Raw genomic sequence first — 25,807 nt, forward strand, 5'->3', positions numbered from 1 at the left:
GTTGCTGAAGTGATATATTTTTACTGTTGGCCTGTGTTTAATTTGAGTTTTGCGTCAGAGTAACAGATGCTGTGTTTTCTAATTCATTTGCATTTGGTCATTGCTGCGGAGCACTGAACGTAGGATCAATTGCGATGAGCACCTTTAGTAGCGCTTTACCTTTCGCTGTTTCTGCAACGCAGAAAAACACAGAACTGCTGTAAATAAAACAAAAATTGCGCCATTCCACTCTGTGAAAGCGGATGACCAGCGAAGCTTTGTATGTGGGCTCCTTAATGGCGAACTGTCCATTTCCATGCATCAAACGCTTTATGCACATAAATGGATAGTCAGGCGTGACTAGTTGCTCCTCCATGACGTTGAGCCTCGGAAGATGATGATGTATCGCCTTTTGCAACAATACAGACCCATGTATTGTTGCAAAACACGTCTCGACACCTTTTACTAACGAATCCGGCACGTTGAACAGACACGCACATCACTGAACACTCCTAAGGCACACACTGCTTCACCGTAACCAAGGTGAACGTGTGTTAATTGGTCGACTTCCCGCAGTGCAGTAATGGTTGTGAGGTCGCTCGAAACCCACAAGCGGTTACACACAGCACAGGCCACATAAAATTGGTCTCCCACAAATTCCTTCTGAGACCTGGCCGTTGCTGCGGTGACACGTTCCAAGTTTTGCGGGACCGGGGCGATATGGACGGTTCGCGTTTCTTTCCACCAAGCGGTCCTGGCGGGTAGCACGCGTACGGGACCGCCACCACGGGAGAGCGGAAGGAAGGGAGATACGTAAGCACTTGGAACGCCGAGAAAGAGAGGGCGGGGCGAACGTGTAGACATAGCCGACGCGGGTCAAAATGCAGTATCTGTTCTTATCAGCCTAATATCTGATACGGGTTGTATTGGAACCCAAGATATTAAACTTATTTTGCAAGTTGGAGGAGTGCTTGAAGCCTGCTTCCCCTTCGCCGTAGGTCGGACTGGTATTGCACTATCTTCGGGATCGGCTCACCCTGGGGAGAAATTCTCGACCTGAACGGCTCGGTAGACGCACGCAATTTTTTCCAAGACCTAGCCATATACAGCTTCGCTGTAAAAATATAAGACCAGAATGTGTAGTGCATTGGTCTTGCCTCGAATTTTAATTGGTTTCCTTGACACATGTGCCTTTGATCTCTGCGTCAAGGTATCAGTTGCTTTTTTTTTCACGTCATGTGATACTACCTTGTGTGTGTATATTAGTGGGTGAAAGAAAAAGTGGAAAAACAAGAAAACAAAGGAGGAAAACTACACGAGACGAGCCCTGAGCTGACAACTGAAAATGTAATGAGAATGGGAGTGCCGACATAGAACCTTAGCAGCGCATGCGTGCACTTCAGCAATCTGGCCCAGAGCAAAGCAAACAAACAGGCACAGTGAGCTAGTCGAGCAATTCAGGGATCTGGACAACGTGCGCCAATCTACAAGCGCCACCTCTTTATCTGTGAAGAGTAACGAAGGATCACTCACGCTTGAACTTTGGCCCTGTTTCTTGATTTCAAACCACTCTGTTCGTATGACGTAATAGTATACTTCACTACACGCTTATTAGCGCTGTTTGCATCCGCATGAGTGATCCCCGCCCAACTAAAATCAAACTTTTCGCCTTGAATGCCTTCGGGAAAGGCCTTCTTGCATCCATCGGTTGACGACTGGACCCATATTCACAAAAAGCCATAACGCTAGGATTGTTCATACTACCGAATGCTAGGCAGTCGTGATGGTGATCATGTGATTAGCGAAGGCAACCGGCCAACGGCAGAGATCACTCGCGAACGAAAGTGTCGTGAATTCGGTTTCTGCCTCCGCGGTGTATATTCAATAATTAGTGCATCAACTGTACGCGCCTAGTGTTCGTGCCATACTACGCCACCGAATTCAACTCTCGGTCATAATCATTGCTCGTGCTTACCAGTCGTGTCGCAGTAGTTATGGAAGAGAGGCATGTCCGTGCCAAGAGCTGTATATATTTCCTCTAAGTTCATTAGGAGTCTGTATATCTCAGTCGCCCTTAAGGCTTCTACAACGTGAAAATATTGACTATGTCAATAAAATGATTATTCTTCATTTGCAGAAGAGCATTTGTAGAACAAGTTTTCTTTCTGCAGTGACTATATCGCAGCTATGAAACTGAAACTGGCCTCACAGCTGTACTTGCGGTGATCAGTCAGTCAGTCAAGAACTTTATTGAGGTCCTGAGGGGTCTGAGCCGTTGGAGACCACACGCGGGGAGCTCCTTGGGCCGAAACCGTAGGCAACGCCCAAGTCGGGACGGGAACGTGGTGACGCTCCGCCAGTTCTTGGGCCCTCTGGACGCCCTTGAGTTGGAGTTTGCAATCCGGGCTTTTGAGGGCTTCTGCCCATTCGGGCTCCCTGGAGAGAGGGCCCTCTGGTAACGCGGTACATTTCCATAGCATATGCGAGAGTGAGAAATAGAGTTCTGGGCAGTCTGGACAATTTGCCGGGATTGCTCAGTTGTAGTGGCTTAGTAGGCTTCGTGACGGATACGAGTCCGTTTGCAGCATTCGAAACGCGGCAGCCTGCGCGCGCTCGAGTTTGGCGTGCGGGAGCGGGTATTTCATTCGGCCTTTTCGATAGTGTGAGGTGATTTCTTGGTAAGTGAGTAGCGGGTCATTAAACTGAATGTCCAGCCCCTCGGAGGCCGTGGGACCATCGCGGTGGGCAAGTTCTCGCGCACGGTCGTGGGCCGTTTCATTGAGGTTGGGTTTTTGCGGGTGGACGTCTTTCCCCATGTGAGCGGGGAACCAGGAGAGGCATCGTTCGCACTCTTTTGAGCTTACTAGTAGTATATGCGCTACCGGTGATAAGCGTTATATTCTTTTTTGCTTTTATTTTATCCTTCGCGAACCTGGTGGCTGAGACGCATACATTACCAAGCGAGCCACCATTACTAAAAGAAAAAAGAAATGGTTAATCAATAATGGCGGCTTAATACCTCCATTAATTACGTATACCTACAAGCGGCACCATCTGTTTCTCGTATTTATTTTTTATGTGTACGCATTCTTTGTCGAGTGCTCTCGCAATATCTGCCCGTCCCGTGATGCCTTATATGGGCAAAATTGATCAAGTTAACACATATAATCGTCATAGTTAATTGCTAGCGTTAGAAAAATAATACTTCAAATTGGGATTCGAACAGTGGACTGCAGTGTAGCAGGCTGATGTTGGTGTGAGCCACAGAAAACTGGATACGCCGTTGCCACGTCAAGGTCGTATCGGAAAAGTATAATAAAGAACTTAACACATGTTCTCGTTATAATAGTTCAATAGCAGCTGATTGGTAGGACTAGAAAAAAAGTAATAGTGGTTACGTCGTGTTCGCCGCGTCAAGATTGTAAAGAAAAAGGAAAATAAATAAGTTAACGCATGTACTCGTTATATAGCGTAATAGTATATGATTGGTAGCGTTAGAAAAACAAACTGGGGACGTTGTCATCACCGTGTCAAGGTCGTGACAAAAACGGAAAATAAGAAAACGAAAAAAAGAAGCTGTTGTGTAGCAAAAAAAGAAAGAACCAGTTGTGATGGCGTTTCAGCTCAGTTGACACGAAATATCTACCAGATGAATGCATAATTGGTAAAGTAAAACATGTATCCGTGGGCGCTGCCATGTTTGATCACGTGGTGCCGCATCCATTGCTTGCCTCAGCTGCATCCGTTGCCTCTGTGTTTGTAATGGATGTACTGATGGCGGTGCGGTTCTGCAAATGTCTCTTTCGGCGGATATCGTAGACGGTGACTGGGTGGACGACGCGCAAAGCTTTCGCTACAGCTCATAAAGTAAGCGCTTCCGGAGCTCATTACGCTTTGTCCAAACGGCGCGAGCAACCTATACGGTGCTCCTAATAAATGCGGGGTTAAATATTTATTGCACTCTATACTAAATTTCAGCTTGTGAATTTGATCAGTATCGTGTGTTTATCTCTTCGTCCTTTATTCAGCAAATGCATTTAAGCAGCGGCTTGTCACGTTTCTGACTCGGTAAAGTTCCCCGGGCGGCCACTATGTGGTTGTTAATTTTCTGCCTGATCGCTCGTGGGTGTGCTCACTTGCAATAGATTTGTTTTCGCTGGGCACAGTGTTTGTAACGTAGATGTTATGCATGCTGTAATAGTTTGTAGCAAATGCATATTGTCACTAGTCACTCGCTTACTGTGTGGACCGTTACGAAACGTTCAGCCAGTTCAGCTTGAAACATTAGTGTGCTGTCGGTATAGCCGCCGTCAGCCATGCTTCGACGCATTGATTAAAGTGCGCGCTCTTTCATTTATTCTTGATACGTTGGCGATAGAGAGCATTTAAGCTTGCATGTCAGTTGGGGTGGTTGTGCGTAGGTAACATGCGAGAAACTTACTGTGTGCCAATGAAAAAGTGGCGCTATTCCCTTCGTGACCGTATGACGAGCGGCAGTCGCTCGCGCAGACGATCCGGGGTTGAAGTCCTTTCCTAATAGCGCCATAACGCTGGCGGATGAGTGAAACTCTTGTTTTATCCACACAGGAAGCCGTGCAACACGAAAAGCCGGCAAAACAGGCAGTCCTTATGTAGCAGCGGTCCGTGAACTTGGACACGCAGATTTATTCCATTCCTTGATATGCCAGTCACAATTTTTGAAACCAAATACTGCACACGTTTTCACTCCGCCACTGTCTGTTTTGCAGCATGAATGGAGCACAGTGCGTTAGCGAAAACCCAGTTGCATTTCCGACAGCTGATCGCACAGAAGCAGGGCAGAAGTGGTAATGGTTTCGCATTCGTGCGCTTTCGCCGAGGCAACGTGCGGCGTGCCACTGAAAGCGCCATCTAGTTTCTCTACAGAAAACTGCTTCATGAGAACGGTCAATAGTCCCCGTTTCATGTACATTTGCCACAATCAAAATAATTACGCACCGGAGCAAACCACTCAGACGCGCAGTTCGTACCATTCATCTCGAAGGACACGGCTTTAATTGTCGCACGCGTGGCACAGACAAACAGAAACGAGGCAAAGCACGGCAAGCGAGTCATTCGCCCAAACGCGATAAGCAAAGGAAACACTAAAAAGACGCTTAATTGGGTATCTCCCATTAGTCGCGGTCGAATGCTCCTTCAATCAGTGCCGACGATGGCAGAAGCGATGCCAAGGGGATTGGGGGAGGTACTGCTCTAGATGCGCCTCGAAGCAGAGGTCCGGCATCGTCATCTGCGCAATAAAAATACTAAACGGAACACGAAGTAAGATAGATAAGGAGGGACAGCGAAAAGGACAAGGTAGCAGCGAAAAGGTGGTGCCGGTGGGTCCCGCTTGTCAAAGGCGAGCGAGAGGAACGTCGTACATAGAAAAAAGCAGACGACTGTTAAGAGAGACAGCGAGAAAGCTCGATTGAACAAAAACGGACGTCGTCCGGGGAGCAGAAGCAGCGACCTCTGTCCGACGGAGATCGCAGCCCTGCTCGTCAAAAGGGAAGAGGGATGGAAGCAGGGTACCTAGAAGAACGCAGATGGTTGTTCGCGCACACGCAAAAGCAGAAAAGAAAAAAGGGAACTTCAATGAACAATAATCGACGCGGGCCGGCGCGAGAGCATCGCACAAACTGCGGGGGCAAGCTTTTTTTCTCGCCAGGATGATGTCTGCCGGGGCGGAATCTCTTCCCCCACCTTATTTTGACGAGCTGCCAATTTCATGGTCAAGCTGTTTCATCATGGGCCTGGTTGTTGTGTGTGTTTTTGCTGGCGTCGTTCACCTCGACGGAGAGCGAAACACCGCTCGCACTGAACAAAGCGCTCCGAACTAGCGGTGTTGTGTGTAGCTACGATGCCGGTGGTTCGGTCGCCGAACTGCTTTGTACTCTTTGCGGCCGCTTGCGTCAGCTTTCTTCTCGTCTTTCCCTGTATCGAGCGTGCTGGCGTCGACAATAATCCCTCGTAGAAGCACAAACGAAGCAAAAAAATATGAGACTGAACGAGAAACTGGTGGACTGCAGCACTCATAACTGTCGGCCCTGTGTCCTTGCAACTGTGTGCGCCGAGAGACCTCTTTTTGCGATTTCTGCTCTCTCTCTCTCTCTCTCTATCATTTCCTTTATTTCATTGTTGCTACGCGTCTCGTAAGTGCAGAAGCCACTTGAGCCAGGACCCCTCCCCGTCCGGATTCCGGTTGTCTATTCGTCTTCAATCACGGTTGATTACGCAAGCTGACCTTCTCTCGCTTCGTCGCTCAAGGACTGCAGCAGCCAAGACTCCTTGCGGCCGCACAGCAGACGCGAGGCTTAGTGTTTCAGCTGCAGGCAGTCGCAGCGCTGCGCCGCTCACATTGAGCCACGCAAGCCTAATCGGCTTTACTTACCGCATCCGCAGGGTCGCCATTTCAGCTACTCGATAATTATCGCGTTTAAGGAATAACGGTAAAGGTAACCCACTCCCACCTTGTTAACACTTTAACTGGTGCTTGTGTCTTTTGTCCTAAACAACACGGATTCAGACAAGGAGGCCTTTCTTGCGAAACACAGTTGGATTTGTTAACGATAGAAGGTCTAGTCTAAACACTAACATTCCAGTTGACCTCATATTTATGGGTATTGAAATAGCGCTTTTTAAAGTACCACATGGTCGACATTTATTAAAGTTATTGCATCCAAGTTTAGATTCCCTATAGTGTTCGAATGAGCATTCCTTGCCAATCGCGAACGGTTTGTTTGCGCCACTGAAGCCAACTCCACTTTGTAACCTGTGGCCTCCGGTGCACCACAGGAAACAGTTCCCGGCCAGTTATCTTTCCAGGAAAGCTTTCTTCACGCACGCTCCCGGAATTTCGAGACCACATAGTAGCGTGCACCTGCATGCTGCTGCTGTCTTGCTGAGCAGCTCACTCTTGAAGTAAGCAACGACGGTGAGATACCGATCCCCCCGGGAGAGTAGCCTGATTAGGACACGATCGCCTTTTCTATCGTTACTGACTTAGCCACAATATCGTGCTTACTTCTGTTCTGCCAATGCCAACTAGCTCTTTGAGATGATCGCACATTGCGGAGCACGGGCACGTGCTGCAGCACGTACGCGCCGGCCTGCAGTTCCTTTACGACATAGGAATGAAGTGACCAGATTTACATTCGATTAACCGCTTCACCAAAGCTTCGCTTGGAATTTATCCCACAAGTTCGCTGTACCTGCATAGTTTTTTTTTTTTTTACATCGACGAACTGCCCCGGTGCACTTATTTAAACGTTTCGACTCACGGACGATTGCGTCATTTATCCTTCCATCACTAATTCCAAAGATAAACTAGTGCTTCACTGCGACATAACAAACGAAGACATTTGGTATCCAACACGGCCCATGGCGCTTAATGTTCTGAAAGCATCTATAATTTTTTTCATAGATGACAGGAATATCAAACTCATGCGTTTATACTTGATGGAACGGTAATTTATTCATCAGACTCCCCAAATATTTAGACCTTAACGTCACCCGCGATAATTCGTGGTTCCCATATCACATATCAAAAACAAGGCTCATGGCAACCTTGTCTATCTATGATGTATTATCGCATTTGCTCGGCCCTTCGTTAAGATATCAGCCCAAGAAACTCTGATAACACGTTAGATAGAGTAGGCATGCGCATTCCAGGACCCGTCAACATAACCTTAAAAAAAAGAGTTTTTGGATTTTTCGTCCTAAAACCAAGACATGATTATGAAGAATGCCGTAGCGGAGGACTCCGGAAATTCTCACCACCTGGTGTTCTTTAACGTGTGCCCAACGCGTGGTGCACGGCCGTCCTTTCATTTCGCCCCCATAAAAAAATGCGGTCGAGATCGAACCCACAACCCCGAGCTCAGCAGCGCAACGCCACGAAGCTAGACCGCGGCGTGCATCAACCTTAGCAAGGTAGTCGAGTCGGTAGAAAACCGTGCCACCAGCTTGACCTTTTGAGACTACTCGTATAAGTGTCACTCAACTAACATCAAGTTAGCCTTCTCAAACTAGAAGACGGCATTGACGACCGATGCGCTCTGCGCGTTCTATTCCTTTTACATCAGCTAAGCTAGGCGATAAGCTGGGTGCGGTCTGTCGCGCCTAGCGTATCGGCAGTTGTTTCCAATCTGGAATGATCAGGAATGCCGTAAAAAGTTCCAGTTATCCCGCAGTGAAAAATTTTCGGCATCGTCGATACGTGCATCGAGCTCACAAATCTGATGAGTAGCCTGCTCAGTCGTAGTGCTCACTGTGTGCACTTCGTTTCGAATGGGCAAAATCGTCTGGTAGTGACCTTCAAGGTGGTTCATTCGTTTACTTCAGTAATTGCTTTGCCCGTAAAAGTAAGTTCGCACTTAAGACCCTGAATTTCAGTGATCAGCTGGTTTCGGCTAGCAGTTACATTTCGCAGTTCGGTTAGTAGACTTACAGGAATGTCAGGACCCGGGTTCGTTTGCACATCACCGGCCAAAGTCAGCAAGACGTGGATTACATGAGCACATTTGACAGCAGCGGCAACACAGCAGTGCGGGCTCAGCAACTGCATCAAGAAATTATTGATATATTTTTTAGCAGAAAAAGCGTATGGTTGACTAACCTGCATTGCAAAAGCAAAAGGTTGAGCGAACTGTGCAGAGCCACAGCCACCGAGCCCACAATGCTGTGTCGACGGCTGCGACCGGTTTTTGTCTGGTGGCTGCGTTGCCGTTGATGACGATAAGGATTGCCATCCCTGTCTGAGGACCAGAAGCCGCCACTTCTTCCGTAGAATGTTCGGGTATGGCGCACCGCAGGTACGGAAAACTTGCATTTTGCCTGTCTCGTTTCCACAGTCGTCGACCAAGCACCTCGACGAAGCAGGCGGAGTAGCACCGGTTATCGCAGGCAGCAGGAAATGCACAGTGCCGAAGGGCTGGCGATCTGCATTGCAAGAGCGAAAGGTTTAGTGAACTGCGCAAAGGCGAAGTGTATAAATATGTACAGGGTGTTTCGCGTAACTTGAACCGATGATTTTAAAGAAGTGGTTAACCGCAACTGAATGAAACAAACGAAATATGGTTTTTCCATCAAGTGGCGCTTCTTAGAATATTATTATATTGCGCTTAATTAGTTATTCAACTAAGATCAATTACACAAAATATTATTATTCCTTTTAGGGCCAAGTGCTTGTCGTCACGTTGTAGATGGCATTTCAAAATGACCAATCCAATTTTTTATGGTGACGTAAATGCAGCCTGGCGATTTTTTTCGGCGTTTAAAGAAAGTCTGCGAAATATGAAATCAAACCACGTGACTGCGCTCGTGCGCTATCATATTTCAGCACGCTCAACCATGCGTTGAGCGTATCGCTTATCAGGGACGACGGTGCTTCCTTCCCGTGCGACAGCGTCAAAGATGCTGACGCACTGTGAGGTCGATGCCTGGAGCCGCGGCGCTCCTTTGGCGAGGGTCCACGCTCACGGTTCTTTCGCACGAAGCGTGGTTGAAGAGCGCTACAATACGGTAGCGCATGAGCGATGTCACGTGGTTTTATTTCATATTTCGCGGGTTTTCATTAAACGCCAGAAAATATTCCCACGCAGCATGTACACAAAAAGCGGGATCGGTTTTCGAAAGCTCTCTACAACGTACCGAAACGCACTTGGCCCTAAAGTGAATATTAAAAAAATCTTAAATGATCCTAGGTAATTAACTAATTAAACGCAATAAAAAAGATACCCTAAGGAATACCACATGACGGCAAACCATACGTCGTTGGTTTCATTTAGTTGCAGTTAACCATTTTTCTTCTTTAAATCAGTGGTTCAAGTAACGTGAAACACCCTGTATACATCGAGTGGTCCTGGCAACAACAAAATAGATGGAAATTGATACGCGTTGTTCTTTTTCTTTTTAATGGCACTCGTTCTCACGGGTTTAGCATTTCTCTAATGTTGTCTCAAGTTTTTTTAACTAAAAAGGCATGTCTGATAAAATTAGGCACGCGTCGTAAATAGTGTTGTACATTCTCGAACATGTGCCAGCACAAACCCTGGCATGCGGACACACTTTCCTCGCGGGATCGCATTCGACGACCGTGCTGGCCGCTGTTGTGGGTTTGAGCGTTGCTTGTCATTCCGGGCACCAGTTTGCTCATGACGAGTTTGATTATTAGTGCAGACTTTTGGCCCTATTTATTGTTCTTGGCAATCAGTACAACGTATCAATGGATTAATAATGAGTTCTCACAGAAGCCAGTTAAGAACTGAGTACAGAGTTCAAGCGGGTTGTAGGTTATGTTGGAACTGAATTGAATTATGGGGTTTCACGTGCCAAATCCATGATTCGACTATGAGGCACACCGTAATGGGGGGACTCCGGATTAATTTTGACCACCAGGCTATCTTCAACGAGCCCCGAATGCGTGGGATTCGATAGGTTAAGCCTGCTTGCGTTAGGTTGACTTGATTGTTTCAAGACGGTGTCTAAATTTGTGGAAGCTCAAGAGCCTTCACAAAGAGTAGTTTGTTATCAGGCGTGAGGTGATCATAGCTCAAAATTAGCTTGTTGTCGAAAAATCTATAACTGACGTAGTCATCATGGCCTTGGCGACAAAATCGACGCGCTTAGCTTTTGGACAAAAACGGGCCGTAATGTTCGTGTCCTTCTTAGCACGAACCCGATGCACGGCGTCATTGTCGGACTCAGTGATAGCACAGACAATCGGGTCAACAATGGCCTGCGCCACCGCCAGGCAATTTCCGCCCTGCGTAGCGGGGACGCCCTATATCGTGACTTTATTCAGAAGAAAGTATACTGTTTCAGAGCTGAGAGACACTTCGACAAAAGTTTATTTTGATCTTTCAGGGATCTGTTCTCTTTTGTGAGTGATTCATATTCATGGAATCGTATGGCACATTAATCATGTCCATATACTTTCTTTCACAGAAGAAATCTCTGTGCGGAGGGCTGCATTATCTTTAGCTAGATCCGCACATCATGGCATTGTGAAGAAGAATACAACAGTTGACTAATGGCAGCAGTGGTACTGGCAACAGGCTTATAAATAATTGCAGAACTATCGGGTGATCAACCTGTACAAAGTACGGTGAAGAAGTTAGGCACGTTGTCGTAGCCGCGCCCTTTGTTGTAAAAAAAAAATCAGATTGCGAGCGAGATCATATACGTTCCTATGGTCCTATGGTTGGGCAGCGCAACCCGGACGAGAGACAAGAGGAAGTACACGATACGAGCGCAGATATTATATGTTGGCCTTGTCAAGAAGCCAGTGCCATAATATCGATCACGCTTAGGAATGAATGAATGAATGAATGAACCTTTGCAGCGATGACAATCAAAGCGCGATCATGGCATCGATGATATCGTGCTGTCACGGTATCGACGGCGCAAGCATGATACCGGCGTGGAGAGTTAGATTTACGTATTTGCGCAACACTGAACCTCCAAGTTGCATTGGCTGCTTATTATTACTATTATTATTACTTTGCGGTGTTACCGATAGTAAAACTTTCTACATATATTTCTTTCTTAAATTGTAAATTCAATTACGAGTCCAGTGTGCCCATAAGAGCTCAAAAAGGACCACGCTCCCTGACAGTGGTGCCCCCAATTTGAAAAAAAGATATATATATATATATATATAAAGCAGCAGAAGGGACTGGACAGATTGACATGTGCCACGCAATAAAAAAAAAATTTTCCTGGGCCTGTAGATGATGTTTGCTGCGTCCGTCCACCCAATGCTCTCGAAATAGGACCATAGTTTAGAGTGTAGACAATAACAACAGACTGGCAAGTAGTTAGGCTCGAAACCAGCATTCCGGCATTCCTATTTACAGCGCTCTGCCTTGGAACGGAGTAGAAGCCCGCGTGCATAAGTGTTATTACTATAGGCTATCTCTCACTATAATTTTTCAATCTCGGAAAATACGTACCCCTTATTCGTATAGCCCTCGTGTTATTCACCATAAAAGCCCGCCAACTCAACGCATCCCATGGTGTCTCCCTCTGGCGCCACGTTCCGGCTTCTTTATCCGAGCAAAACCAGGGAGCTGTTTAGACACGCAACAGAAACGAATTATTTCCAGGCACAGACACACAGCAAAAAAAAAAGAAAGCGAGAGACGAAACTTTGGCACCTTGCTCTCTCGCTCATTAACAGTTCCCGCTGCATCACTTTGCCTAACACCGAGCCATTCCATTTCATTTATTTTTTCCCTCAGGATCGTGGAAGCTGCGTGTGGGAGGCATTTTTATCTTGCACAACTGAATGAAGCCATGGCGGGACCCGTCCCAACTGCCAAGCAATGTGGCAAAAATTTGCGAACGCATGGTTTCTAGGGTTCCTTTCCCTCAGAAGCGCTGATGCATGGAAACAATAAAATGACACGAAACTATACGCTTCTCTCGTTTAATATTATCAAGAGATGTCGATTTGCGTGCTGCGCCTAGGCGAAGCCGTTTTCAGACACGCACTTTCAATAAAGTGCGGATGGAACTAGGAAGCAAGCACAAAATAAAGAAAGGTCGTATGGAGGCGCAGACAAGAAAAGAATAAACGCAAAAACGAAAGCAAAAAAAAAAACCTAGTAGGACAACGGTCTAATTGGGCAGCCCAACGCTCGTTTCCCACTCCACGCTAGCTAATAAACCCGCACGAATAAACCAGAACATTCTTTTCTAATTTATTTATGTTGCTTTCGTTGGCTACACCTATTCATAACTGGGCTGTGCGGGAATAGCGAGAAAATCAGAATTCTCGTATTTTCTGCCCCCGTCTCTGAACACACCCGAGATGACCAAATAAAAGAGAGAGTGACAAATAAACATGCTGTTGAAAAAAAAAACATCTAAAGACAACCAGACTACCGAATTTTTCCAGTGGCGTGAACAATACGTCCACCGGCGGCTATAAGTATTTCATGCAGTTTGATGCAGCGACCCGGTTTCCTTTCGTATTTTGTTTCCCCGCAACACTCAATTAGGCTCACTTTTATTAGCCTGACTCGCTGTGCTTCTGAGATGCGAATTCCATGTTCTGCTTGTTCACTTTGTTCCTTTCGCCAATTGATTCATATGGCATACTGGGTTTGCAGTGATTGCCAACTAAAAAAATATCGGTGCCCTTCCACTCTGCGAAGAAGGATGACCATCGAAGCTTTATATGGGGGCCCCTTAATGCCGAACTGCTCCTCTGCCGCTGGTCGGCCCGGCATTGCGCTATCTTCGGGATCGGCGCACGTATGGGGAGTGCTTAACGCCTGCTTCACTTAACCCATTAAAGCCCAGCGTGACCATATGGTCACGTTAGTTTGCACAGTGGATTTCAATTTATTAAGATTAACAAAACGGCACCAAAATCGCCTTTGACGTGCCGTTTGATAGATTAGAGTTCCCTTTATGGATACCAAGTGGCAGCAGCTGTCAGTCGTTTTGTGGGAGCCCCTCGCAAAGGCAGGAATAAGTAGAATAATATACAACGCCACAAAAATTTCCTTGGACGGTAGAGGTATACAGCTTCGCTGTAAAATTTTAGCGACGATTACGATACTCCTTCACACGAAATTTGTGCGTGGCTCTGTACGTGTCTTCATTTCGCGGCATATTGGGGAGTGTGGACAATCTTCCTCGCGCACGGCACGTTGCAAACTGAGCGAAATCCTGTACGACTACCTTCCTAATCTGGACATCGAGAGAGGCAGCGCATGGGCGACGCGTGGGCGCGATTCACAGCAGCGGCCGCAGACAGACCTGCACTCGCGCAGAAGTCTGTTTCTATATGGCTGACGTGCGCTACTCGTGACCATCATCGCCATAGAGCCCGTCTTGCGCGCGACTGCGCTCCTCATGTTTTCGCCCTACTCTCCTCCTCCGCTTGCCTCCTTGCGCTCTCTTCGCTATCGCCGTTTTTCACCGCCGCTACGCTCGGCGTTCGCTCTATGATCGTTCGCTGTGCTCATTGGCTGGAATCCGACGCCGACTCTCGCCGCAAGAATGGGGCCAAGAGACGCGCTATAAAAAAAAAGAAGTATGAAAAATAAAATAACAATTAGATTGGCTGTGTTGGCGACGCAGCCATAGCGGGTGAAGCGTCTTGTGCGTGCTACTAATGGCGTATAGGGACTAGAGACTACAGAAATGGCGTTAATACTCTACATTTATTCATGAACTACGAAGCTTAACTTATGATAGGGCTAGTAGATGTCATGCAGCCTAATTCTGCAATCGTTCTCGCTCCATATTCGTATAGGGCCTGTCGTAAATAAAGGCGGTTGGCGCAGATTGGCACCCCTCAAACATCCAACCATCAAATTTCTACAAAAAGCTGCACATTTGTCTGTCTTATACCTGCTAATGAGCACAGGTTTGATTTTGAAGGATTATACCTACACTATGTCAGAGTGAGCTTTCTCAACACTACCACTCCCTCTCGGACCAACAAAGGTACTGCAGAGCTACACCTCTGTGAACCCTAAGCAAGGCGATAGATTTACCTCCAATCGCGTCGTGAGTGGTGCGACAATGACGTCTTCTGGGCATGCTACACATGCATTGTGGAATTATGGTTCCTTTCCTCTGCACAAGAACACCAACCTAAGCAGTATTAGTATTACATTTTTTCTTTAGATTTAGTTGCATACATATAACTTTGCATGCAATTTTAGCAAGTAGCAATATTCTTTCCTGTGCTTTCATACTTTCTTTCTCAGTCTGTGCAAACGACATATAGTGTAGTCCAGTGTACAATTTCTTTTGCATCACAGTATTCAAGAAAGTACATACACTCCTTCATGTTCTCGCCCTCCTTTACTTTTTATTTTTCTCTTTATAAGCACAAGCCTTCCTCCACTCAGTCTTACTAATAAGAAATTAAAAAAATAACACTGCATAGAAGAAGGCTGCTTGGCTTCATCCCAGGAAAAAAGAACAATACGTCCTCATCTATAAGCTCATTTCTCCGCCAAGAATGGGACGTCTTTAATGGCCCAAGAGCTGCCTCGAACCTCTCACGAAGTCTTCAAAGGCCTTCTGCCATCTTTAGGCGTGATTTTGGCCATTTGGCGCCATATTTTGAAAGCTTCCTCACCATGCGCTTAAAGCACTAGTGATGCCGGAGCTAAAAGCCGCCGCATTTCCAATTTCGAGCACACAGCACACGGTGGTCGCTTTCACGACAGCGTAAGCCCCCATGAACAAGACGGAATCAGAATACTTTTTTTTTCTGTAAGACTAATAGTAAAAGCGCCACGATAGACAAATGCGCCAAAATCGTACATCTTCGTCTTCTTCGTCGAAGTTGTTTTCTCATTTTTTTTTCCTGAAAATTCAATTTTGCCTGTCGGCTTTTCTTTTATTTTGCTTTTTATTTAACTGCTGAAGATGGAGTGGAACAGAACGTGTGGATATTTTTGTTCTGAAACGTGCGCGGCGTTCTGAAAGTTACGGAAAAAAATGCATGCGAACGCCTCGTGCACATTATTTGGCGCGTCGTGCGCATGTGCGCCCGCATCGCTGCGTGTTCTTGTCAGCAGTTGAGCAGACGACGCTTTGAAACGACGCAGCGTGACGTTCAAGTGCTGCATCGGAGTTATGGATTACGTTGACGAAAAATCGATGTAACCAAAGCTATTTCTTTTTAGCATACGTACATTCCGCTTACATTGCAACGCATACGTGCGTCACACACGTACACGCGTTACACAGGGGGAGTGCGCTGAAGCGCGACGCTGGCCAACCCCGACTGTGGCGCACGAGAACGCGCCACCCTGCTTTGCACTCAAGCCGACAAAGCCTGCCCTCACCCCTGATCACCGAGACGTGCACAACTTTCACCCCCCGTGGTGGCGTAGTTGCTATGGCGTTACGCTACTAAGCCCGCGAGGGCGCGGGGGTCATATGCAAGCGTGTAAGTGAATTCGTGGACGGTAAGACGGTCCTGTCGCCGACGCAGCGTGGATTCAGGCGTGGTTTTTCCACGGTGACATAGCTAGTTGAGGTAATTCATAATTTTGCTTTAGCTATAAATAATCGTTTTCAAGTCGATGCTACATTTGTTCGTTTTGCCAAGGCCTTTGATAAGCTGTCACACCCTAAACTACGTACATAAACTATCGTGCATCTAAAAAACAGTATGATTTGTAATTAGATCCAGTCTTACTCATCATGTAGGTATAGATGTGTCATTTTTAACTAAGTCTCTTCAGATTCGCTTCCAATTGTCTCAGGTGTTCCGCAATATACTATGTTAGGCCCGTTGTTGCTCCTTCTATATAGATAAATGACATTGTTGACGGACATAATGTTAAAATCGAACTTTACGCGGACGACTGTGTATTATAATTCGTTATTAACTTGACTGAGGATAAGCTTCTACTAAACACTGAACTTCATGAAGTGTTTCAGCGGTGCAACAAATGGCAAATGTCAGTAAAGATTAAGAAAAGGGCAGTCATGTCTGTAACCAATAAGCTGCGTGCCCTCTGACTTAAATTGATGCTGGATAGAAACAGACTATCACGCGTCGAGCATTGCAAAAATTTCATATTTCATACATTCATATTTCCAATCATTTGCGTTAGAGCAATCGCATAAACCAAATCACTAGCCAGGCAATGTCGAAGCTACATTACATGAAACGTTCCCTTCTCAGTTCTTCGCGGGAAACAAAGCTTACAGCGTACAAGGCTCTTAATTTACCCCTCTTCAGTACGCAAATATTTTTAGGACCCTCTTACTCAAATGCATATTGTAACGGGAGTCAGGCGCCTTCAACTGGTTCCAAGCGGAACACGACACCCAAATCTTAGCCATTCCAAAAACCAACTATTCCCCTGGCCCACTGCTACTCTATCCTTCTGCTTGCCCTTCTCTTTCTATTCTTTCATTTGTGGCGTTCTTCGTTACCGTTACACTCACCGCCCCCTCTCCCCTCGAGTTCGCCCAGTCAGTAATACAGGAGTTAAGTATATGTTTCAAGAGGGACGCAAAGCTTCATCTGGCTGGCATGAGTAGGAAAAGTGCGTTTGCGACGGTCGTGATTAAGTTCGGGAATCGCGGATAAACGAAACATCACAGGACCCAGGGTTTCCACAACCCGGAAAGGGCCAGGAAACCGGAGTAAGAATTTTTCGCTGCACCGAGGTAAACGCAGTACCCGTCGAACCATGACTAAATCGTCGAGGTGAAAAGCGCGAGCAGGACTTTGCTGAGAAGACGTATTGAACTGCGCTTGGTGGTGATGCTAGCCGAGTTCAAGGAGGGGGGGGGGGGGGGGGGAGGGGGAGGGGAGACTGGCGCAGGGTCTGGCCGAAGTCCACTTTTTCGGGGCGTTCTTGCTGCGACGTGTCGAAGCCAAGAATGAGTTCTTGCGGTAACCTTGGCGTCCTCCCATAGAACAGCTGAAATGGCGTGGCACGAGTGTCTTCCTGTTGGGAAGTGTTCGAGCGAAAACGGCAGCAGCGACGTACTCATTCCAGTCGTCGTGCACGGGACAGACGTAGGAAGAAATGATGTCTCTTATGGTGCGGTTGGTAAGCTCGACCTGTCCATTTGTTTTTGGATGTTGAGGGGACGCTGCAGCGTGTGGTATTATATGTTTAGACGAGAAAATTTTGAAGGCATGCGACATAGATGGCGTACGGTGGGGGGAAAGCAAATTTCGGCGTGCCATGCCGGAATATGAGGCGCTGGTTAATAAAGTTCACGACATGAGCGGCTGCAGGATCAGGGACGGCTCGAACTTCTACCCACTTAGTAAGGTAGTCCGTGTCCACAATGAGGAATTTGTTGTCAAGCTCGCTGTGAGGGAGCGGCTCCATGTGATCAATGCCCGCGATATTGAACGGTTCATTAGGAGGGCGATTGGATTTAAGGGCACAGGTTGTGGGTTTGTGATGACCCTACGAGCTTGACAAATGGTGCAGGATGACACGTGCAGGTCGACATTGGCGCGCATGCCTCACCGCCAAAACCTTTCTTAACGCAAGCCAGAGTCTTCTCCGGGCCCAGGTGGCACATGAAAAGTATGGATGGCCGCATGTGCACAGGCACCACAGGTAGGTGCGGTTCGCTTCCTGTACGTCGATGATAAAGGATGCTATCTCGGCCTGTGCAAGCTGATGAATGTCTCTCGAGGTTGCGCTGAATTGTACTAGTGGAGGCGCAGGATGATGTCGCAGATTTCGATATCCTTTGATTATGCAGCTCGGAAATCGAGTACTGCAAAAGCCTGCGCAGAGTAGTTAGTAACGGCAGGTTTGCGTGAAATGTAGTCAGTGTCTTTGTGACAAGACCACTGCGATGAACGACAGTGAAGCTGTAATGTTGAAGTTTGATTACCCGCCGAGCAAATTTAGCATTTCGGACTTTATTATTTTTTATTTCTTCTTTTTTTTAAGCCAGCGCAGCGCGACGTTGTATTTAGCAGATTAGGAAGCCTTCAAATTAAAGTGACGACATTTACTTTGAATCGCTATGGCAGGGTATCGGTTTCGTGACTGGTGGCAAAGACTGGTCTAAAATACACGTCACAGAGAAACAACATTGCACGATTACGCGTTATGTTTCCAATCATTAAAGGGAGGAAAGAGAAAAGTAGAAGGCAGGGAGGTTAACCAGAATAACTAAAGGTACTTAAAAAGTCACGCAGCTAACTGTGTTCATTTTTCTACAGCTTATGTCATATACTAGAAGGCGCTATAATCTTTCAGTAGTTCCATATCACTAAAAAAATAATGTGTCTCAGTATTTCTTCCCGCGAACGATAACAGAGTCCAATGACTTAGTCGCACATGCAGTTAAAAGAGAAGACATCAAAAATTTTCGGAAATGTCTTACCAAATGAGCGGTCCTTTTTACGCGTTCTGTCTCTGTCTTTTTATTGTGTGTACGCATATTTATATACATCTGATCATGATGTGCTTTTCTTTTACTGCTCTCTGTTTGAGAGACTTGTCATGATGCATTCATGCAATCACCCACTCTGCAGTGACTCCCACTGGAGTCAGCAGTACTGTAAATAAAAAAAATCAGAGCAATGCTCACCTGAGTACAGCTGAAAAAAGGCGTAGCAGTTCCCATGCGGTCAGCAACTGATTTTACCAAATGGCAGCATGTTTGGAATCATGGAGATTAGCAACATGGCAACATCGACAAACCAAGAAACGCCTCTTCATGACATTTTAGCCCTTTTTAATTACAATGAGATGTCATGGTTATGAATTCTGCGTAGCGCCACATGTAAAAAAACTTGGTGGACAGCGCCATGGTACCATTTTTTTTTTGCGGGGTTTTCGCGATTAAATACGAACCTTTCGTCCCTATATATATATTTTTTTGTAGTTGTGAGCAGCATCCGTGTTCTTTTTTTTCTTTTTTTACATAATGTGCGCCCCTGAAGTTACGTTTCTCACTTTTTTTTATTTTTTACACAGTAATTTAAAGTGCGACGGACCAGTATCATTGCCTTCACGATTCCTTCTCGTTTCATACATCGTATACGAAGGCAGTTCTTACGCTTGTGCTGACGTTCTTGGTTGATTTCGTTCATGGTTCCGAGCGCTGCACTTGGAATTTTCGAATTTTCTCACATTTTTTTATTATAAGTGTTACTGGAATTATTAGCACAAAACACTTAGGATACCCGACGCATAGTGCATACCCTCTCACATATGCTCTGTTCACATGGGAACTGGGGAGAGATAGAAATTGTGAGTATTTCGGCCACTTTATTTCCTTTAACGCATTGGTGTACAAAGCAACAAAACACCCTGAGCACCAATGCGGTTGTCCGTGTGGTTGTCGTTTTTACCTTGTACAAACATCGTCACTGCATTGTGTCCTGACCCGAGTCCTTTGTCTCACACCGCGACCTTCCCCAAGCGTCGCCTGGTACTCGTTCCGCTCACTGCACCGTTCCAAGCAAGACGAGGTTGTGGCAGCAAAAGTAGAGGTTGGGTGGAGCATAGACAAGGAGGGGAGCTCGAAATTGTGGCTCCAGCATGAGTCGTGGTGTGATGGCAGGTAATATGCATAACGGAATCATGCCAGTGCACAAGTGAGTCCCTTCCCTTTTCGGCCTGACGGCCCGCTCGAATGGACCATAGAGAGAAAAAAATTGTCACAGAAATAAACAAACATCTTCCTGCTGTTACAGCGCAAAATGCTCGTATGTATACTCGCGAACAACTTTCTCTGGCAATGAAAGGAAAGCTGCGGAGGTAAAGTGCGCACAAGTGAAAGCGCTTCTGAAAAGAGTCCCATGTTTTAATCCATGTTGGTTTAAGTAGGGGAACAGAAAACATAAATACCTTATTAGCAACAAGTATATATGATAAAACACACCACTGAATGTAAACGTTATTTTGCAGCTTTTCCCTTCCGCGCATGGGTAAACGCGAAAGCGTCGCACGTGGAAGCTGCGTCGGTTCGGCGTCGGTTCCGAGCAACTAAAAGCCCTTTCAAACGCTGGCAAACTACTTGGCGCGGTAACACATGTGTAGGAGCTCCGTCTTCGTAGCTTTCCCTTCATAGCCGCGGAAAGTGGTCCGCTAGTTTAGTTGCGATGGGAAGCCGTGCTCTCCCTGCGGAGTGCGGCGAACGTAAAACTGGTCCTTTGTCCCAGAGAATCACGAACGACCAAGCGGGTGATCGGGTTTGCCGCCACGTAGTGTTTTCTCACCGCAATGCAGGAAGAAGGGGGGCCGAACAAAAATTGAGAGGAGGGTTGTCGTGACGTCACGCAGGGCGCACGCCCTGTTATTTTTGCTTCTTCGTTTTGTAAACAGCACGGGAATCGTAGGACACGCAGCAACTATGCAAAGGGATCGTACGTCAAGCTTTCTCTCCGTCGGTCGGAGTGGACAACGTAACGCAGCTAACTGGCGAAGTTCAACGAGCTCCATGAGCGAGAATCACCTGGTCTCTTGATTAAGGGATGCCTAAATTGGGCCTGTAACGTATGCGGACTGTGTGTATATATGCGCCTCGTGATAAATTGTGCAGTTTGAGGGACGCCATCTGCAGTTGGTTAAGACTGACACCGTGGTGGGACGGCTCCTGATTAGTTCTGACCGCTTGAAGTTCCTCAACGGGATCGAATCACACGAGCGTCTCTGCATTTCGCGCTCATTGAAGTGCGCCCACCGCGTTAGCGTATCGAACCCGCGTCCTTGCGCTCAGTCACTGAGCCACCATGGCACCTATTCTAACGACTAATTCTCGACATAGTAACATACATAATATTTATAATGTAGGCGATACTTAACATTAATTCATTTATTCATTCATTCATTCATTTGCTGCAGCCCGACACGGTTATAGCAGGAGTGAGTGGTGCGTGCAAGCCAATGGAAAGAAAATTTTTTGTATCGCACTTATTGCTCGCAATACCGCCGTATATAACTGCGCTGTAAATACGTTACCACAGTTTACGTCCATCGAGCCTCCCACAATGAACTTTTTTCTCGTTCTCTTTTATTGTGAATTTTTTATTGCAACGGCAGGCTAAGTAGTTCTCCCATATATATGAAATGCCCCGGACAAATGTCCCAGACTTTTTTTCACCTAATTTATTTTTCTCACTTCATCGGCTCAGTTCCCAGGTGCGCCTAGTGTCGTAACTCGGGAGCATTTGATGGGCAAAGACGAGGACCACGGAAAATGGAGCTCGCCTTTTTCCTGATGCGACGGGGAAATTACGCGGTGCCCCTCCAGCGCGGGATGGTGAACAACGTCGCCCGGCGAAGCGGCAGGAAACGATGAGTTTTGAACGGCCGCGCTGCGTCTGCAATTCAGATTTCCAGTCAACTCGCACCGCCACGTGGAAATCGCATTTCACTCTCGGACACCACGCACGCAAAGTTCGAGCTATTTGTTGCTTCATCTCTTATCGTGCTTTTATCACTTCCCGCGGCCCCTGTTTAGCGTCATAAAACATCATTTCATGCTGTCTGGTCGTCACAACAGGCTACCATGGACCTACAACAAAGAAACGAAGAAACAACGAATTCGTGAATTTTCTAAGGAATAACTCTAAGGGAATCCTGAACCACCCCTCGTGCTTGGTGAAAAAAAACACAGTCCGCGGATAGCCTGCGCTGCTGCGAACATCTCAGCCAAACTCTGCAGTCGTACGCGACGCGTGGAGATCGCAAGGGGAGCGTGAAGTCGCCGTTTACAGCGAAGCTGTGTGTGGCTAGCCGATTCGTCCTTCTGTCCGTCGCCTTTACGGTGCGAACTCCTCCGGCGCAATGCCATGCGCATGCGAGAAAAAGAAAAAGAAAGAGAAAGAGAGGCGCGCAATTAGCCAAAAACACCTACATAGCGCAGGGCCTGTTTACTACAACCCATGGGGTCGATCGATTCACGACGCTTGGAACTGGCGGCTCTTTATACGAAGAGTCTATCGACTGCAAGGGTCCCAGAAAACTGGAAGAATGCAAAGGTTGTACTAATACACAGAAACAGCGATGTTATAGAATTGAAAAAGTATAGGCCCATTATATAGCTCACTCCCAGCATTATATAAAATATTTACCAAAGTAATCTCCAATAGAATAAGGGCAACACTGGACTTCCTCATAATGGCAAAGCCTTTAGCGCAATGCGAGAAGACAGAGACACACGGCAGCGCTGCCCTGTGTCTGTCCGTCGAGTACAATAAGCCTCTCTATACGGCTTTCATTGATTACGAAAAGGCATTCGATTCAGTAGAGATATCAACAGTCATAGCAGCAATACGTAATCAAGGAGTACAGAACGCTTACGTAAATACCTTGGAAAATATATACAGATGTTCTACAGCTACCTTAACTCTACACAAGAACAGCAGGAAGACACCTATAAAGCGAGGGGTCAGACAGGGAGACACAATTTCTTCCATGCTATTCACTGCGTGCTTCGAAATAGTATTCAAACTATTAAACGGGGAACGCTTAAGAGTAAGGATCGGCGGCAAATATCTCAGCAACGTTCGGTTTGCCGATGACATTGTTCTGTTCAGACCCGTCATGGTTGCTCAGTGACTATGGTGTTGGGCTGCTGAGAATGAGGTCGCGGGATCGAATCCTGGCCACGGCGGCCGCATTTCGATGGAGGCGAAATGCGAAAACACCCGTGTACCTACATTTAGGTGCACGTTAAAGAACCCCAAGTGGTCAAAATTTCCGGAGTCCTCCACTACGGCATGCCTCATAATCACAAAGTGGCTTTTGGCCCGTAAAACCCTATATTTTAATTTAATTGTTCTATTCAGCAACAATGTAGACGAATTGCAACAAATGATTGAGGACCTCAACAGAGAGAGTGTGAGAGTGGGGTTGAAGATTAATATGCAGAAGACAAAGATAATGATGAATAGAAGGGGCAAGGAACAAGAGATCAAGATCTCCAGTCAGCCTCTAGAGTCTGTGATAGAGTACGTTCACCTAGGCCAATTAATCACAGGGGACCCTGATCATGAGAAGGAAATTCATTGAAGAATGAAAATGGATTGGATTGCATACGGCAGACATTGCCAGTTCCTGACTGGAAGCTTACCATTCTCATTGAAAAAGAAGGTGTGCAATCAGTGCATTGTATCGGTGCTGACATATGGGGCGCAGACTTGGAGACTGACTTCAGAACAAGTTAAGGATCACGCAAACAGTGATGGAACGAAGATTGCTAGGCATAACGTTAAGAGAAATAAAAAGAGCGGTTAATAAAAGAGCTAAATGTCATTAAGAGAAAAAAATGGAGCTGGGCAGGTCATGTAATGGGCCGGTTAGATAACCATTGGACCATTAGGATTACAGAATGGGTACCACGAGAAGGGAAACGCAGTCGAGGACGGCAGAAGAGAAGGTGGAGCGATGAAATTAGGGAATTCGCGGGCCGTAGTTGGAATCGGATGGCGCAGGACAGGGGTAATTGCAGATCGCAGGGAGAGCCCTTCGTCCTGCAGTGGACATAAACATGATGATGATGATGATGATGAGGATGATGATGACGACGACGACGACGACATCATGCTATCTGACCCAAAATTTCTATTGACAAGGCTAACGTCATGAAAGTGGTGAGGTCAAAATCACTGTTACCTACTCGGCAGCATCCCGATTAGATTCTATGGCAGTCGGGCCAGGCAACATAACGTCATGGATCGGAGTGAAAAGGCCTTGTTCGATGTAGGTAGTGTTGGATTAGTTGTGCCAGTAGTGACGCCGTTGCTCCCCGTCGCAGCCGAGCGCGCGCGCAGCAGTGTCTCTCCGGCTCCGAAATGGGTAGGCCACGCGTTATACGTACTCCTGAGGAGCAGGCTTTTTTTTTTTTCTTTATTGCCGGTCTTCGACGTACACATACGGCATAAACAGATACACTTCATAATGGTAAAAGCAATGACCGTCTTGGGCCCTTGCGAATAGTTAAAAACACTTGATTACCGCTAGTTCATCCAATATATGCATCCATTCGGGTGGTTCTGTTCTCGTTTTATAAGCTTCACGCAGATATAGCACGCTTTCAATGAAATGCTCTCTCGCAGGATGAATAACAAGCCTCTCATGGCGCTCATCCATTCTCGTTTTCCACAGGCTATGTAAAGATATTGCCATAAACATGTCACATGGCATATCTGCGTTCTCAGTTGGCAAGAAGCGGATGCCGTACGGTGTTATCGGTAATTCCTTTTTCAACGTTCTTTGTAGGATGTCCCACAAGAACATTGCATCTGAACAATCAAGAAAGATATGCGCAATAGTCTCTGGTTGCCTGCATCTTGAGCAGTTTACAGACCACGGCACAAAGATTCTCCTTTCTCTTAGCCATGGCTTCACTGGGAGCGTTCCACTGTGTAATTGGAAGAAAAAGGTTTTTGCGGATGACCGTATCGGCATCCGCTTCACTCGCTTGAGCACATTTCTTCCTCTGGATTCAACGCGGTACATGGAACGATAGACAGGCACAGGCAATGATACATCAAGTAAATCTTTGTACAGTCTTTTCCGTTTAACAGTTGCAAGGTAATTCAATGAAAAGCGCGTATGTAGGAAGTCAAAGGCCAATACGACTTCTCGCAGGAAGCCTCTGAGCCTAGGTCCTGTGGTGTAATTGGAGGACACAACGAATTGAGGCAACGCGTTGTTCAAACGTCTTTGAAGGACTGTGCACAAGAATGTATCTTTCTGATCACGTAGGAACAAAAATCTCGACACGACTTGTCTTCTACTGTTTTCCCTATATCTCGAGCCACTGTGTCTAAAGATAATAAAAGAGAGCCATGTCCGGGGTTTTAGGGTCGGTTACAGTGAGGTAAAATTGTTAGCATACGCGGATGACGTCGCTGTTTTTTGTGATGACAAGCAAAGTGTAAGCAATACAGTTAATGTTGTGACAAAGTATTGTAAAATGACGGGGAGTGCGATTAATTGGGGTAAGTCGATTGGGATATGGTATGGACAATGGGAAAACACGCCTTCACTTTTTGAAAAAATGCAGTGGACGAATAAGCCTACCAAGTACCTTGGGGTACCTCTGCAACACCACCAGGACACCAAAGATTATTGGCAAGGAGAGGTCGCAGAAATTAAGGCGAAAACGGCAAGGCTGGGTGGGAGAGAACTATCAATATTCACAAGAGCAACAGTGTGTAATGTGTTTTTAGTGGCCAAAATTTGGTATGTTTTACAAGCATTGTGCGCATCAAGAGTCAGCATACAAAGAATACACCGGCAGTTTGCCATCTTCATTTGGGGTTCCGTATGGGAGCGCTCTAGTCGCACTAATTTGTTCAGAACAGTGAAAAGTGGAG

At 46.5% G+C, this 25,807-nt stretch overlaps 1 long non-coding RNA gene and 1 pseudogene across 3 annotated transcripts in view; one reads left to right on the forward strand and one right to left on the reverse strand.

Moving 5' to 3' along the window:
- The window catches only part of LOC135905887 (uncharacterized), a 42,075-nt gene that overhangs the window by 7,963 nt on the left and 8,305 nt on the right, over positions 1–25,807 (reverse strand). Inside the window, exons 1-3 of one of the 3 annotated variants that reach the window (XR_010565554.2) lie at positions 9,153–9,253; positions 8,618–8,940; positions 8,450–8,560 (exon numbers count right to left, since the gene is read on the reverse strand). This is a non-coding gene — a long non-coding RNA (uncharacterized lncRNA). Of the gene's footprint in view, positions 1–8,449; positions 8,561–8,617; positions 8,941–9,001; positions 9,254–25,807 lie in introns of those variants that run through there. The other 2 variants (XR_010565553.2, XR_010565555.2) reach the window with 2 other exon arrangements.
- LOC135905893 (U2 spliceosomal RNA) lies at positions 842–1,020 on the forward strand (annotated as a pseudogene).

The sequence above is a fragment of the Dermacentor albipictus genome, chromosome 8 (genome assembly GCF_038994185.2).
Source record: "Dermacentor albipictus isolate Rhodes 1998 colony chromosome 8, USDA_Dalb.pri_finalv2, whole genome shotgun sequence".
Lineage (NCBI taxonomy): Eukaryota > Metazoa > Arthropoda > Arachnida > Ixodida > Ixodidae > Dermacentor > Dermacentor albipictus.